The 18,506-nt window shown below is 31.4% G+C and overlaps 1 long non-coding RNA gene and 1 pseudogene across 1 annotated transcript; both read left to right on the plus strand.

Annotated features, from left to right (window-relative positions):
* Positions 1–817: 817 nt before the first annotated feature.
* On the plus strand, positions 818–1,339 carry LOC114270218 (pentatricopeptide repeat-containing protein At1g09190 pseudogene; annotated as a pseudogene).
* Positions 1,340–5,774: 4,435 nt separating this feature from the next.
* LOC114270209 (uncharacterized) lies at positions 5,775–10,287 on the plus strand. Its single transcript, XR_003631875.2, has 3 exons — positions 5,775–5,968; positions 7,140–7,194; positions 9,709–10,287. It is a non-coding gene; the product is annotated as an uncharacterized LOC114270209 (long non-coding RNA).
* Positions 10,288–18,506: the final 8,219 nt, after the last annotated feature.

Raw genomic sequence — 18,506 nt, forward strand, 5'->3', positions numbered from 1 at the left:
ATTGGGTTTCAACTCTTTTATGTTATATCTCTTGAATACTTAAGCTTTGATATGTCATCTAGGATGATTTTGTGAACTTATTTTACCATGCATAAGTTATTTCATGTCTAGCTTGGATTGTTATTATTATGATCATGCATTGTTGTAACCGAAAAGCATAATGAACCTAATGAAGGGGAAATCTAATGGGGTGGTAACATGTTACGTTTACTTTTAATGTTTTTATGAGAAGGATTTTGAAAATGTAATATGGTTGGATATGTTCCCTTATTGAGTTAGGTTTTGCACAAGTGGTTGCTTCGTAACCCTAGGATGGATCAGCTGTATTCAGACTTTATACGGCGTCGTCTTTTTCTTTTCTTCTTTTTCTTTTCTTGAGAGATAAGTTTGGGTCCAGTAAGGGACATTTCGGGTGTTGACTAGTGGTTTTTTTGTCCCTTTTGATGTCCTCGGTTGGCGCTAATTGGTAAATAACCGACGTAGGTATTTGTGGCAAGGTCTGCAAAAGAATAAAAGGAAAAGCACCGAATAATTTGAATCCAATCCTTGTGATTGGGAAGAAAAATCTCTTTGGAGGATTTTAGAAGTGTGCTAACTTCTTACCTAATAATTCATTTCTTTATGGAATTCTATATGTTGCATCTTATTCGTATTATGCAAATGTGTACTTGTGGGTATTCGATATGGGAAAAGGAATGGGATGTGGTGTGTGCATTTATTGGGCATTTTAAATTTTATGGCATTTTATGCAAGGTGAAGATGAGTTTTTCAATTAAGTTTTGATAGAGGGTTATGAAGATGAGTTTCTTGGAATGCCATGATCTCGTGTTTAGCTTTCAACGAAAAGGGAGAGCTTGGAGTTGATTTATTTGAGGAGATGTTGTCGAAAGATGTGAAACCAAATGATGCCACTTTTGTGGGAGTTTTAGCATGTTGTGCACATGCAGGGTTGGTGCAACAAGGTTTGGATTTGTTTGCTTCGATGACTACAAAGCATCAAATTGAACCAAAACTTGAACATTATGGATCGATGGTTGATCTTCTTGGGCGGAGTGGATGTGTGAAGGAGGCTCACGATTTAATTCGCACCATGTCTATGAACCCTAATGCTACTATCTGGGTTGCATTGCTAAGTGCTTGTCGTACTCATGATAATATTGAGCTTATAGAAAGTGCTGTGAAGGAGCTTATTGATATTAGACCTTGGAATTCCGGTAATTATGTGTTGTTGTCAAATGTTTATGCAGAAAGAGGGAAATGGGATGAAGTTGAGAAAGTGAGAGCGTTGATGATGGAAAATAGAATCAACAAAGCACCAGGACAGAGCATGGTTGGATAGTTTTACAATATTGGTTAGTGAATTAAGCAATTGTACTCCGTAAGGGTTATAATTCTGGTGTAATTCAATTTTTTCAACAAGTTGATAAGGATATGTGAGAGAAAAACGAAGGAAAACGTCGATTCGATATTGTGAGTCATTTGATCGGAACACATTTTGTTTGAAAAATAAGTAACGGACGACCTTCAAAATTATGCTATGTGTTAATTATTTTTCAAGCAAATGTGTTTCAATTAAGTAGCTCCCAATATTAGATCGACTTGATTTTTAGTGTGCATGATCTTCTCGCAAAATCATACAAAATAAACAATTTGAATCATTGAAACGGATCCAAAATGAGTTTATAGTGAGCCAAATAAAACCATCTAGTTAAATTTTTTAACTGAAAAGAATCCAATTCCTAATAAATAGATTATATTATTTTTAAATGGATCTAGAAAGTGAGCTTGTATATCATTTTTTTTTTCTCTAGAAAGTGGGTTTGTAAATAAAATATTCTATTTTCTAATCAATCATCTTATTGACACATCAATGTGTCTAGAAAGTGGACCTGTTTGTTATTTTCCTTTCAGATGAGTATAAAGTAATTATCGGATCACAAGTATATTTATAGGATCTATGCTAAACAAGTTTGTCAAAATGGACTTTTTCACTAATTTTCATTATTTCCTAAATTCCTACTAAAACTCACAAAAAAAAAAAAATCCCAATTTTTACAAATCCAAATTCTATTAAAAATTTTAAAATTACAAAAAATCTACAAGTTACAATAAATCAATAATATTAAAAAATAATTAAATTATTCACAATTTATCATTTGAAGGCCTACGACTCCATAGGAATAACATTCACTATATTTCTTATGTATAATTAACTTTAATTTACTACATCTATCAATTCAATGGTACAAAAGTTTAAAAATTAACTGAATTTGTCACTATAATAAAAAACTGACTTTGTCAAAGCCAATTTAACTTGGGCCACTAGAGAGGTTCTAAATTGGGCTTTGGGTTTCCAATAGGGTACATTACACTAGGATTTATTACACTTTCTATGCTTAAACCATTATCAAATTATCTATTTAATTCATAAATTATGGATTGAGTCTCCTAAGTTCTTAAAATATATGAATCAAAATTTATTTAGTTTCTAAATTATTAATTGAATCTATTAAATTCCTAAAATATTTGTCTCAAATCTATTTAGTTCCTGAAATAATTATTAAATTAAAATATATGTCCGTAAGTATTATAAATTCGTAAAAGATGTTACCTAATTAAAAATTTATTACAATTTTTTTTATTTTGTCTCTATTAAGCATTTTATTTCATTGTGTGATTAAATTAATATTAAAGTCTGATTTCTTAGCCTTGCCAATAAAATTATATAAGAATTAGACATATTGAAAAAGTAGTATTAGATATATTGAAAAGTAGAATTAGATAATTTAAGTAATAATAGTTTGCTACAAATAATAATAGAAAAAATAATATATTAATTAAATTATAAAAAGAACTTAGTGAAAAACTTAAAAACAATCAATTAATAATTATAAACAAAATTTGACATATTTAGATAAAGACAAACACACGTTGTCATTTTAGAAGATAAATAAGAAAATATTATAAATAATTACTCTTATCCTCATAAAGAAAATTCACCCTAAGAGGTAACACTCACTTTTTAAAGATAGAATAAAAATTTAAGGTTTTTTGAAATAAAATTTCAATTAGATTTCAGTCCTTTATTAGTTTATAATATTCATGAACTTATATTTTATTTTTTGTAACCTTTTCAGGGATTAAATTGATTTGATTTTAATATCTTAGAGACTTAATAGATTCAATCGATAGTTTAGGAATTAAATAGATTTCAATCTATATAGTTTAGGGATTTAATGTACTAACAATTGGACGATAATCTAGGAGTATACAGTGTAATAAACCCATTACACTAACCTTAAAATTTGAAAAAAACAAAAAAAGTTAAAGTTTTGACGTAATTTTATTAACTTTTCTTTTAATATGGCTAAATGAATCAGAATTAATGTAAAAACATAAAATAATTTAAGATATAAGTTGTTGAATAAAAGAAATGAGAAGATCATTTTTTTTATTGATGTAATTAATAAATTATTAATCAATATGAGACTTAGTATTTTAATATAATTATATTAAAATTATATAATTTATTATATATATATTTTCAAATATAAGGGACAAGTATAATTTTCCCTAAGAGCATCTCCAATGTTAATTGTCGTAATAGCATTGCTAAAATTATAATTTGACATGCTACGGTTGTAAAATGCTAAATTATAGTAATGTTTCTCCAATGGTGCAATGTCATTTTGGCATATTCCAAACCAACATTTTCACATATTTTTTAGGTGGTGTTTGGATATAATTTTTTGAGTTTTTTTTTTTTTTTTTTTTTCTTTTATCATCTTTTAATGACTTTTTTAAAAAAGGAATTAAATATTTACATTCCACCGGATTAGAAAAATATAAAAAATTAAAAAAAAATTGAAAAAAATATAAATATAATTCACTCCATTAGTCACATGCCACTACAAAATTTTAAAAAAAAAAATTTAGTAATTTTTTTTTATGACCTTTTTAATTTTTTTTCAAAAGCTATATATTTAAACAACTAAACAAATATAAAAAATTTTAAAGCTTAAAAAATTTGATTTTTTTAAAAAAAATTATAATTCATCCACTATTCACATACTATAATAATTTTTTTTTTAAAAAAATATTATCTATTTCAATAAAAAAATACATTGGGTAAATTAAAAATATATATATTTGAGGTTGATTAAAATACGAATCGCCTTGTGGTTTTAAAAATTATATTCCACCCTCTGAGATTTACAATTTCATAATAAATCTCTTCTTTTATTAGAAAATATCAAATTAATTAACAATTTTTAATAATTTTAGAAACATATTTTAATTAATAATTTAAGTAATTTCATTATTATATACAAAAACAATTATAAATTTTATTTTTTTTATTAATCTTTAAATAAAAAATTCCGACAAAGAAAATTTTCAAATTTTCTAAATCATAAAAAATAATTTACACTTTAAACAAATCACATAAAGTATATTTATAATTTATCCAAAATAAGTTAATGATAATATAAAAATTAAATAACACTGTCGTTTGGTAACACTTATGTTTTCAGTTTTCTGTTTATATTTACAAAAATTTTAAAAACTTAAATAAAAACTTGTTTGGTAAAATTTTTGATTTATAAATCAGTGGTCTCAGTTTATAAATTTGGTCAAAAAATGAAAACACAAAAAATCTGTTTCCATTTTGAGTTTTCAGTTTTTTTTTTTTTTTAACCACCTAACACTAGCCATCACCCGCCACCATTTTCCACCACCGTCTTCCGCCACCACCACTCACCTGCCACTCACTCGCCACCACCACCCACCCTTGCCACCATCACCTCCACCACCACCCACCTGCCATCTACCACCCGCCACTACCATCCACCGCCCGCCACCACCACTCGCCACCTACTTGCCATCACCACTCACTACCCACCTGTCACCACCACCTGTCACCACCAGCCACTCACCACCACCAGCCACCTGTCACCCACCCACCTGCCACCACCACCTGCCACCCACCACCATCACCTACCACCCACCTGCCACCACCACCCATTACCACCACCTACTCGCTACCACCTACCACCCACCACCGTCACCTACTCACTCACCCACTACCACCACCACCCGCCACCTACCCGCCACCACCCACCACCACCTGCCATCTGCCACCCACTTGCCGCCACTACCCACCACTCGCCACCGCCACCGCCACCGCCACCGCCACCGCCACCACTACCCACTCGCTACCACCAACCACTCGCTACCGTCACCCACCCAACCACCATCACCACCCACCACCCACACGCCACCACCCACTACCACCTGCCATCCGCCACCCACCTACCACCACCACCCACTCGCCATTACCCACCACCCGCCACCGTCACCCACTCACCCACTATCAGCACCCGCCACCACCCACCACCACCCGCCATCCGCCACCCACCTGCCACCACCACCTGCCACCGCCACCACCGCCACTACCACCCACTCGCTACAACCCACCGCCCACCACCGTCACCCACCCACCCGCCACCACCCATCACCCACCACCACCAGCTACCCACCACCCACCGTCTTTCGCCGCCACTTGCCACTACTTGCCATTTTTCACTCTTTTTTATATTTTTTAAATTTTATAAACATTTTGTCAATTACCAAACGCGTTTATAGTTTATGTTTTTCTAAAAATAAACAAAAAATAAACAAAAATCAATTTATAAATTTTTTATAAATATAAACTGAAAACGTAAACGTTACGAATCACACCAACTATTTCATCTAGAACCTTCCTTTTAAATTTCATACCTATTTGAGGATTTTTTATTTTTTATTTTTTTGACAAAACTGTTGCAGATTGAAGCCTTCTCTCTCTCTCTCTCTCCCTCAGCAAACGAAGTGGGCAAACGAAGTGGTTGCTGCGAAACCCTAGTCGCATACAGAGAATACGGAGTAGGAGAACCAAAGCAATTGCTGCGAAAACCCCAAGCATTTTCAGGTAATTCCACTTTCTCTCTCCTTTTTCCCCAACCATCCCACCGTAACCCTACAGTATTTGTCAACAATAAAAGCAATAATATGTTATTGTTCTTCCATTTCGCGATCTCAAGAAAAAAAAGAGAGGGGTTTCGTGATCTGCACAAAATCATCAAAAAAAAGTAATTTTTCCGGTTAATAGTTTTGCCTATCTCATAAGCATACATATATAGTGTCAGTGTCTGTATATGTATGAAGTACCTGTTCTTTTTCTAGGGCAGAGGGGCTGTTGTTGGCAGCCATTGAAACCCGAAGGAACTGAAAGATCAAACAGAAAAAATATTCAGAAACAAGAAGTCACTCACCAATCAGAAAAAATATTCCGAAATTATTGTACATTTTCAATTATTTACTTCGGAATTATTTATAAATATTTGATATTTAATTTTTGATTTTTTAAAATTAAATTGGTTCTGTAGTGCTGAATGTTTTACAATTTTTCAGTACTTGATATCAGAGTAGTTTATGCAAGCAATGGATAGAGTGTAACAATGGAGTGTAGCAAGTGATGGAAAACAATAGAGGTAGTGAGAAGCAGTGTAGGAACTAAGTTTTAATTTTTTTTTTTTTAAGATGTGCATTGAGAATTATTGTTTTTTAAAGATGTGTATATAGAAAATATAGATTTAATTTGTAGTCATTATGGTCATTTTGCTTCATGATAAAATTGTCATAACTTTTTTCTTCATTAATTGCGTACACAAAGACAAAAAAAAGTGTGGAAATAGAATCTCCATAATAAACAGAGACTAGATCACATTCTTCATCACATCATCTTCATCATTTTAATGGGTTGAGACTTGAAAGGGCCGAGAGACATGCCCCCTCAGTCTTCAGGTAATGTTTCTTCTTCATTGTCATTGCTAGACATGTTAATTCTTCTTAGGGGTTTACATTCTTTTCTTCAGTTCATCTTTGTCTAGATTCAAGTTCACTATTTGAATTATTTTTTTGCCGTGCATTATTTTTATTAGCGCTTATATATATGTTTATTTTATTTTATTTTATTTTATATTAATGAACAAGAACTTTTGGAGTGCAACTGTTTTATTTTCTAATAGGTTTCAATGCTTGGAATCAAGAGTATATAGTTTCTTATATATTTTTTTTTCTTTTCATTTGTAATAAAATAGGTGTTTACTTGGAAGTTTTGATGGCATGAGTGGAGTCGGAAAAAAATAAAATGAGGTATTCTTTGCTTCTCATTGTCCTGTGTGTATTTTCCTTATTTAATTAGATTGTTTTTATATTATTTTTATTTAATGTTTTGTTTGATTCAATCAATAGTTTCTATACTCTTATAATAATGTTGCATTTTACATAGTAATTTGATGAAACTTTTTTATTTGAGAAAAATAAAATATCTGGTTAACATATTGTGCAGCTCATGTATTAATTTGGTTGGTATTTTCTTATTTTTCCTTTTGTGGTTTTGGTGGTTAACCAACCGTTGGGTCTTGTACACTTTGGTTTGAAAACCTTTAACAGAAATCATCAGTAGAGTAATTACAATCCAGTGGGGGTTTTTTTGAAAGAGCAATAGACGTGCAATGGCTTGTCTCTCCATTATATCTACCATAGTTGCAGAGACCTACCGCGGCCTTTCCATCTTGCATGACAACCCAACATGCCATTTTTTTGGTTGTGCCAAACTATTATAGTTGTGGGTAGTCAGCCATTTGATATACTATTTATTTTCTTTGTTTTATTTCTTTATTTATTTTTGTTTTGTTTTATTTAATTTTTCTTTTCTTTTCTTTTTATACTAAACAATAAAAAAAAAATAAAATCCCTTGCACCTAAAGATCCCACAAGATATTGCCGATTGGACATACTTTTGAGAGCATTACTCTTGATATCGTGGTATGGTACACCCAAGGTTCTAAAAAGCGGTTGCGGTCGCCGTAACGGTGGCGGTGGCGCGGTTGCGGGGTGTAAAGGCCGTAGCGTAACGGTTGCGGTAACTGGAACCGTGATTTTTTTTTATTTTTCGCACAATTTGAAAAAAATTTACCAATACGCACATTTTTTTTCCATGATCATATTTATTGGGTTTTAAAATAAATATTGATCAATTTTTATAAATTTTTAAGTTTGATCCAATATATTTCATATTTTTAAATCACTATAAACTGAGTTTTTTACATTTTATTTTAATAATTAATGACTTTATATTATACAAAAAATCAATCACTAATTATTATGTATAAGATAAACAATGACAAAAGTAAGAGAATAAATAAAAGCCTAAATATATATATATATATATATTAATCAAGCCAAATAGCTAATGACCACACTTATTATTATTATTATTATTATTATTATTATTATTATTATTATTATTATTATTATTTTCAAACAATATATAGATAGACGCACACAAATAAAATGGTTGAGTGATAGCAGCTGAATAGAATAGCATAGGTCTTACAATTTCAACAAATCAATAACATGTTCATCTTCTCTCTTCTCTCTCTCTATCTCTTGTTCCTCCATCTTCTTTCTTCTCTCTTTACCTCTCTTTCCCCATTTTCAACCTTTTTTTTTTTTTGTGTTTTTTTGAAAGAAGCAATTCAAAACCGTTACGTAACGGTGCGTAACAGGCCGTTATGGCCGTTACGGCACCGTTACGACCGCTATAGCAGTCGCTACGGCCGATACACCTGTGAATCTCAATCACACTGCAAAAGCAGCCGTAACGGGTGGCGGTAACTACCACAACCGTTATGTAACGGTATTACGTAACGGTTGCGGCCGCTTTTCAAAACCTTGGGTACACCGTACATGGGTGCTCGTCTTTCTGATCGAATTGGCATCAGGGCGTTGGGATGAACTTTCCTCTCTCTAGTGGGGATAAATGGAATGGTACCTTGCTTTGGTACCAAAATATTACGGCAATTCGTTCTCCTCCAAACTATTCCTTATGAAGGGCAAGTAGGGGAGGCGGACCGATTTCGTTTTGACTTTTGTCCGCAATGCAAGGATTAGAGACTTTTAGAGGCTCTCTGTAGTAGGAATAGTCAAGATTATGCCATTTGGGTTTTTGAGACAGTTTTTGATCGCCTTGGTGTGCATGAGTATAAAAATCATGTTGGTGTAACTTCAAAATCTAGTTCTAAAAGCACTTATCAAAACTTCACTTTGTATTCATGTACAATAACCTTGCAAATATACATATGCATACACGCACACATCTTAATACCTTCTAAACAATGGTTTTCTCTTCTATTCTCGTTATATATTTGCAACTTACCATTGATACAAACCCGAATGCCTCTTAACAACAATTGTTAGTAGTACTAGGGAAGAAAATAATTGAAAGGAGAAAACATCACATAAGATTAATATTGAATAGAAGAAAAGTAAAAGATAAACTACGGACTACACTTGCAAAAGGTAAGATTTTTAATGTAAAAAATAATAAAATGAAACTAGGTGCACCTACATACCACTAGAGAGAGAGAAAGAGAGGGGTAACCTAATTAGGGAGTGAGTGGAAAAAGGGTTAATGAGAAACATTAGAAGCAGAAAACATTTAGAACTGAATTAAAATACTATTTTGCTTTAGTTTCCAGCATTTGTATATACATATATTTTCTTTCTTAATTATGAATTTTTAAAACAAATATTTTTCACATGTCTATTCTTGTTAATATAGCAAACTATAAAACGCCCCATCTACTTTCTTTTTCATTGCAGAGTCTATTGAGCACAGTTTCAGCTTAGGCGTCAGCTTATTGCAATTAGTGACAAAGAGAATGTACCTTCACAGAAATGGAAAACACTTGGAAGACATAATCAATGAAGGGCCTAAGTTGAAAAAGCTGATCGGGCTGATCGTTGAAAGTTTGCTAAGCTTGGGATGTTAAAAGAAGAAAGGCAAGAAAACTATTAAACTAGCACTCGATTGTCTCCAAGGAAATATAGATGCATCAAAAGTTGTTCAGAAATTGGATAATTTTTTTTAGAAAGAATGGGTTTACAAACAACCTCAAATGCTTTACAATATTATAAATTTTCTTCCATGTAATTACTAGTCTTTGTGTAATGGCAACTGTGTTAGACCGTGTCAAGGCTTTTATGATTGAGGTTCATATTAGGGAAAGGAGAGTGGGGGGAAGCAACTTTATCACGATTACATTTTACATGTATGTTTGTTGGAATATAAATGTTGCTGGAGCATACATTTTACACTTTATTATTCTTGTAATTATACTTGATGTAAGATGCTAAATTTAGTATATTACTTAAAATGCAAAAATCAATTCTTTTACTCAACACAACTGTGTATGTTAGTTTGAGGATGACTAGTGTTTGCTAGGGTTTACAACTTAGAGAGGTTTTTCTTTGTCTAGAATTCAAGTTCTAAGAAAACCAAAATAAGAGAAAGATTAGCGCCAAGCTCGTAGAAATGATGTTTGCATGAATAAAGGACACATTTAATTTACAGGGCAATAAATCTAACTATTTCAAATCGTTCTCTCCATACCCAATCTAAAATTACAACCTTTGTTTTCAGAATTCGACTAGCCTAACAATAACTGTCCATTGAATGCTGATATTAATTCCTAAGACTACTAAGGAACTTGTGTTTTTTGTTATAGCTTTTTTCATGTCATGAATGATTGTTTTTTTCTTCTCGTAATATCAACAAACACATCTAATCAACTTAATCTATTTCTCCAAAATTTTGTGCCACCTAGTGTCTGCATAGGCATGAGCTTCTTGGGTCTAAGACGCTAATTCTCACTTATTTTTTACCGCAATGCATATTTTCTATGATAATTGTCAGTGTTTTCTTAAATTGGCTTGTAATGATAATCACTACTATTAGTGTAATAGTGTAAGCATTTCTTTCATGGTAGGATATTCAAATAGCAATGTCATGTTACAAGTTAAACATTTCTTTAGTCTAGAGCCAACTTTGGCAATCTTGAGAATCTAGTCACAAAACAGAGCGAAGCTCATAGAAAAAATAACGTAGTTAGAGAAATGCAGAAACTTAGCAGGCTCCTCTCCCAAGCAAGCAAAGAAGGCTAAGATAAGATCGGAGAGAGAGTGACATGATACATAACAAGTGCACAAATTTGTTTTCAAGTGTAATAAGAGGTGCAACTGCAATTAAAGATCACATATGTTCGGAAGGTTAAATCACAAATCAAATAATATCCATGATACAATAATGTGATACGAGGCATATAGAGTTGCAATTAGAGAAAGTAGATTAAAGTTTTCTAATTATAGGTTATTTTATAATTTTGTTCAATGGTGTGTGCAAGTGAACTTTATGGCCATTGTTGGGGTGAATGACAATTTTCCAAAAAAGAAAAAAAAAAAAAGAAAGGAAAAGAAAAAAAATACATTAATGGGTCAAGACTTAATTTAAGGGATTGTGTTTTTTTCTTGGCCTCCAAGTAGAAGCCTTAAGTCAACTAGGTTCTTAATTAAATGTGCTTAAGTGCTTAATCTACCTCCATTCTATTACATTTCAACCAAGTGACCACAAATTCAATTCGAACCCAATCAAGGGCTATTAGGTCTTTTCAACCACCACCACCCAAATTAACTTCTCTATTTGAATGCAAGCATTCTCCCTCATATACACACCTATACAGCCGGCCATAGTGAGGAAGAGGAAGAGGAAGAGAGGGGGAAAAAAAAAAAAGAGGAGAAAAGAGGAGGAGAAAAAATAAAAAGAGAAAAAAAAGAGGAGAAAAGAGAAGGGGAAAAAAAAAAGAAAAGAAAGGAAGAAAGAATTGCGTCCAAGTAAGCCACTCTACACCCCTGCTTTCCATGTTTTCTACTACTTATTTTCCCTTCTCAATACATGCTATATGTATAATATATACGGTATTTAAAACTCATGCCCTTGTATGATCATAAAAAAAATTTCAAATTTTTTTTCCATCAATTTCCAGCATACTCTTCATCTTTCTTGATTTTATTTTCGTATCAAACATTCATGAACTCAAAGATCTGTTTCAAAGGGGTGTTATTGGTTATGTTTAAAGTGTGAGAATTTTGGTAGAGCCCAAGGGTGTGTTTTTATAACCCAAACAAATTTTCTAAGTTGTTGACACAAAGAACAAGAAAAAACAGCACTCTTTCCACAATTTTAGAAAAATTCAGAAAAATTCCCATGAGTCCATTTTTATAACAAAAGTTTCCTTTGGATGTTAGTTTTTATCTAAAAATTGTTTGAAACAAAGTGAGTGGGTGGTTTGAGAGAAAAAGTCATTTCTCGTAACAGTCGACAATTCTGGACAAAACCTAACATTTTTGAAATTTCTTAAAATCTAGAAGATTTGTCCTATTTTTGTAAATATGGTATGAAACTAGACTCATTTCTCCACAAACTCTCAAGAGGCCAGGTTCTTGGGTGCCTCTATTTTTACACCACATATAGTCTCAATTGATTTTTTTTTATTACAATAATGACTTAACATAAAATGACCAAAATAACCACAAAAGAATATCAATACACCCCTCACACACCACCACTCTCCGCCGCCCGATTCGTGACAGTGAAATGATTTAATTAGTTATTTTTTATTGAATCAGTTCACCAAGACCCTTGACAAAAACCTTGGTCAAAATTTCAATTTAAACTCAAAATAAATAAATTTCCGACTGTATTTGATATGATCTATTCTGTGTGGTACGGGTCATTTTATATTTGGATTTCATGTGGAGGTCTGTGTTTGACTCATTTGGTTGCAGCTTTTAATATTTTGAAGATGTATAGTTTTTTTTTTTTTTGGTATATTGTGCTGAGGGTGACTGGTTTTGTTTTTGTGCTTTGCATCCCTTGTTAGTTACTTGTTTTTTCTTTTGGTTCATAAAGGGTGGATATCATTTTATGGCATTGCAAAACTTCACAGTTCTGAACAAATTTCCAGCTATATATTCTATGTTTAAGCTCCAGTTACTAGCAAGTTAATGAAGAGTTTCAAATTAGGGTTAGGGTTAGGGTTAGGGTTGGTGGGGTGGTTGAAAAAGATGAGGATATTTTAGGTATATTTGAAAATGGATGGTGTGTATCAAGCAAAAATAATAAAGTTAAAATTGTGTTTGGTGTGCATTAAGTAAGTGATGTGCCTTGAGACCAAATGTGGTGTGTAAATAGAGACACCCTAGGTTCTTAGAACCACATAAAGTAATTTTTTCCATATTTATTTATAAAACGGTTCAAATCTGAAAAATCTGGAAATTTGTATTAATGTGCTCTTTATTGGGTTTCAACTCTTTTATGTTATATCTCTTGAATGCTTAAGCTTTGATATGTCATCTAGGATGATTTTGTGAACTTATTTTACCATGCTTAAGTTATTTCATGTCTGGCTTGCATTGTTATTATTATGATCATGCATTGTTTTAACCGAAAAGCATAATGAACCTAAGAAAGGGGAAATCTAATAGGGTGGTAACAGGTTACGTTTACTTGTATTGTTTTTATGAGATGGATTTTGAAAATGTAATATGGTTGGATGTGTTCCCTTATTGAGTTAAGTTTTGCACAAGTGGTTGTTTCATAACCTTAGGATGGATCAGTTGTATTTAGGCTTTATGCGGTGTGGTGTGTGTGTTTTTTTTTTCTTTTTTTCTTTAGAGACAAGTTTGGGTCTAGTAAGGGACATTTCGGGTGTTGACTCGTGGTTTTTTCGTCCCTTTTGAGGTCTTCGGTTGGCGCTAATTGGTAAAGAACCGACGTAGCTATCCGTGGTAAGGTCTACAAAAGAATAAAAGAGAGAGTACCGAATAATCTGAATTCAATCCCTGTGGTTGGGAAGAAAAATCTCTTTGGCGGATTTTAGAAGTGTGCTAACTTCTTACCTAGTAATTCCCATCTTTATGGAATTCTATATGTTGCATCTTATTCATATTATGCAAATGTGTACTTGTGTGTATTCGGCACGGGAAAACGGATGGAATGTGGGGTGTGTATTTAATGGACATTTTAAATTTATGGTATTTTATGTGAGGTGAAGATGAGTTTTTCAATTAAGTTTTGACAGAGGGTTATGAAGATGAGTTTCTTGGAATGCCATGATCTCGTGTTTGGCTTTGAATGGAAAGGGTGAGCTTGGAGTTGATTTATTTGAGGAGATGTTGTCGAAAGATGTGAAACTGAATGATGCCACTTTTGTGGGAGTTTTAGCATGTTGTGCACATGCAGGGTTGGTGCAACAAGGTTTGGATTTGTTTGCTTCAATGACTACAAAGCATCAATTTGAACCAAAGCTTGAACATTATGGATCAATGGTTGATCTTCTTGGGCGTAGTGGATGTGTGAAGGAGGCTCACGATTTAATTTGCACCATGCCCATGAACCCTAATGCTACTATCTGGGGTGCATTGCTAAGTGCTTGTCGTACTCATGATAATATGGAGCTTGTAGAAAGTGCTGTTTGGAATTCTGGTAATTATGTGTTGTTGTCAAATGTTTATGCAAAAAGAGGGAAATGAGATGAAATCAAGAAAGTGAGAGCATTGATGATGGAAAATAGAATCAACAAAGCACTAGGACAGAGCATGGTTGGATAGTTTTACAATATTGGTTAGTGAATTAAGCAATTGTGCTTCGTGAGTGGTGAATTCAAAATCATGACCCTCTTGGTGAGATATAAGTTAACACTGAGTTTGCAAAATCAGGGGATGAGTTGCGAAGTTGCACATGAGATTGATGTCTTGGAGCATCTGTGTTGGTCATGACTGTTTAAATCCAGGGGAAAAAATGAGGAGAATGAATGAAACTGGTTTACAAAAACAAATTGATTTGCGATTTTCTTGTCACTGAGGGTTATAATTCTGGTATAATTCAATTTTTGCGACGAGTTGATAAGGATATGTGAGAAAAAAATGTGAGTTACATGTGGAAAGAAAATTGTATCTGCTCTAGCTCATCCAGCAAAACCTTTTTGTGCTTTAAAGATCAATTCCCTTTGATCAAAACAGTAGGAGCAGTATAGTTTGCTCTGTTAATCATCAGTTGTGTACTTACGTCTAGGGTAAATTACACCTTACACTTGAACTATTATCATCCATAATGATTTTGTCCCCTTAAACTAAAAATTGTTATTTTTTCACATTAAATTATTAATTTGTATCAATGTGAACACTCTATAAATGATCCGTTACATAAACTAGTGAAAATTTAATGTCTCTCGCATGTGTCATTTTAAATGTTGTGATATGCTTGAAATGACATTATTCTTCTCTGTCCCTTTATTTCTCATTCTTGCTTTCTTCCGCCTACATTATGGCAGCTATGACTATTGTTTTGGGTAGAAAAACGAAGGAAAACTTCGATTCGATATTGTGAGTCATTTGATCGGAACACATTTTGTTTGAAAAATAATTAATGGACTACTTTCAAAATTATGCTATATGTTAATTATTTTTCAAGCAAATGTGTCCCGATTAAGTAGCTCCCAATATCAGATTGACCTAATTTTTAGTGTGCGTGATCTTCTCGAAAAATCATACAAAATAAACAATTTGAATTATCGAAACAGATCCAAAATGAGTTTATAGTGAGCCAAAGAAAATCATCCAATTAAATTTTTTAACTGAAAAGAATCCAATTCCTAATGAATAAAATATATTATTTTTAAATGGGTCTAAAAAGTGAGCTTGTATATCATTTTTTTTTTCTAGAAAATGGGTTTGTAAATAAAATATTCTATTTTCTAATCAATCATCTTTTTGACACATCAATATGTCTAGGAAGTGGACTTGTTTATTATTTTCTTTTCAGATGAGTATATATTAATTATGGGATCACAAGTATATTTATAGGATCTATGCTAAACAAGTTGCTCAAAATGGACTTTTTCACTAATTTTCATTATTTCCTAAATTCCTACGAAAACTCACGCAAAAAAAAAAAAAAAAAAAAACTCAATTTTAACAGATCAAAATTTTATTAAAAATTTTAAAATTACAAAAAATCTACAAATTACAATAAATCAATAATATTAAAAAATAATTAAAATTTAGTCAATTATTCACCATTTATCATTTGAAGACCTACGACTCTAAAGGAATAACATTCACTATATCCCTTATGTATAGTTAACTTTAATTTACTACATCTATCAATTCAATGGTTCAAAAGTTTAAAACTTAACTGAATTTGTCACTATAATAAAAAAATGACTTTGTCAAAGCCAATTTAACTTGGGCCACTAGAGAGGTTCTAAATTGGGTTTTGGGTTTCCAATAACATATAGGGTACATTACACTAGGATTTATTACACTTTCTATGCTTAAACCATCATCAAATTATCTATTTAATTCTTAAACTATCGATTGAGTCTCCTAAGTTCCTAAAGTATATGAATCAAAATCTATGTTTCTAAATTATCAATTGAATCTATTAAATTCCTAAAATATTTATCTCAAAATCTATTTAGTTCCTAAAATATTTATTAAATTAAAATATATGTCCGTAAGTATTATAAATTCGTAAAAGACCTTACCTAATTAAAGATTTATTACAAATTTTTTTTTTTTATTTTGTCTCTATTAAGCATTTTATTTCGTTGTGTCATTAAATTAGGCTGATTTCTTAGCCTTGCCAATAAAATTATATAAGTATTAGATATATTGAAAAGTAGAATTAGATATATTGAAAAAGTAGAATTAGATAATTTAAATAATAACATTTTGCTACAAATAATAATAGAAAAAATAATATATTAATTAAATTATAAAAAGAACTGAGTGAAAAACTTAAAAACAATCAATTAATAATTATAAACGAAATTTGACATATAATATTAGATAAAGGCAAACATGCGTAGTCATTTTAGAAGATAAATAAGAAAATATTATAAATAATTACTCTTATCCTCATAAAGAAAATTCACCCTAAGAGGTAATGCCCACTTTTTAAAGATAAAATAAAAATTTAAGGTTTTTTGAAATAAAATTTCAATTAGATTAGGGTTTTTTATCAGTTTATAATATTCATGAGCTTATATTTTATTTTTTGTAACCTTTTCAGGGATTAAATAGATTTGATTTTAATATTTTAAGGACTTAATAAATTCAATCGATAGTTTAGGAATTAAATAGATTTCAATCTATATACTTTAGCGACTTAATATACTAACAATTTGACGATAATTTAGGGGTATACAGTGTAATAAACCCATTACACTAACCTTAAAATTAGAAAAAAAAAAAGAAAAAGTTTTAAAGTTTTGACGTAATTTTATTAACTTTTCTTTTAATATGGCTAAATGAATCATAATTAATGTAAGAACATAAAATAATTTAAGATATAAGTTGTTGAATAAAAGAAATGAGATGATCATTTTTTTTATTAATGTAATTTATAAATTATTAATCTGTATGAGACTCAGTATTTTAATATAATTATATTAAATTATATAATTTATTATATATATATATTTTCAAATATAAAGGACAAGTATAATTTTCCCTAAGAGCATCTCCAATGTTAATTGTCATAGTAGCATTGCTAAAATTATAATTTGACATGGTGGTTGTTTGGGAAGTGGGTTTTTTTGTAAGTTTTTTTAGTTGTAGGATATTATTGGAGAATTTTTTTTTTTTTGTGTTTGGGAAGATAGTTGGATTTTTTTATGGTTGGATGTGATGTTTGTGAGAGAAAGTGAAATTTATGGGGTTTGATGTGATATTTTGTTTGGATTTGTTTTTTTTTGGTTTTGTAACCAATTTGTCTTTTTGTGACAAAAACAAAAAAAAAAAAAAACCAAAAAACGTCATTTCCAAACACCGCCATGCTACAGTTGTAAAATGCTAAATTATAGTAATGTTTCTCCAATGGTGCGATGTCATTTTGGCATATTCCCAACCAATTTTTTCACATATTTTTTAGGTGGTGTTTGGATATAATTTTTTGAGTAGTTTTTTTGTTTTTGTTTTGTTGGCTTCTATCATATTTTTAGACTTTTTTTAAAAAAGAATTAAATATTTACATTCTACCCGCTTAGACAAATATAATTTTTTTAAAAAAATATAAATATAATTCACTCCATCATTCACACGCCACTACAAAATTAAAAAAATTAATTTGTAATTCAGTCGACAAGTTGTATGGCTACACTTGATTCGAAGAGGAATCACGTGTTCTTGTAGAACTTGGGTGCATCACGGGGAACATGTTCCATTGTGTCATGATTAGCCTAGTGTGTCAAACGATGATGGTGAAATATATGGAGCTGCAATTTCTAACATTGACGATAATTTGGGCGAGTTGCCTACTATGTTGGAAAAGATTTACATGAGTGGCCTCATGGATGATCATATTGACGAAGAACCTAATAGCTCGGAGAGAGAAAATTTAGTGAAGTTCATTAGGTTGTTTGATGATGCTCGACGCAAAGTGTACCCGGAGTGTGAAAAGTTTTCCGTGTTGTCCTTCGTTATTAAGATGCTTCATATTAAGGTGTACAATAAATTGAGCAACAAATCTTTCGATATGGTTATGCAAGTTTGCAAAGACA

Source organism: Camellia sinensis, chromosome 5 (assembly GCF_055761805.1).
Source record: "Camellia sinensis isolate YWXY chromosome 5, ASM5576180v1, whole genome shotgun sequence".
Classification (NCBI taxonomy): Eukaryota; Viridiplantae; Streptophyta; class Magnoliopsida; order Ericales; family Theaceae; genus Camellia; species Camellia sinensis.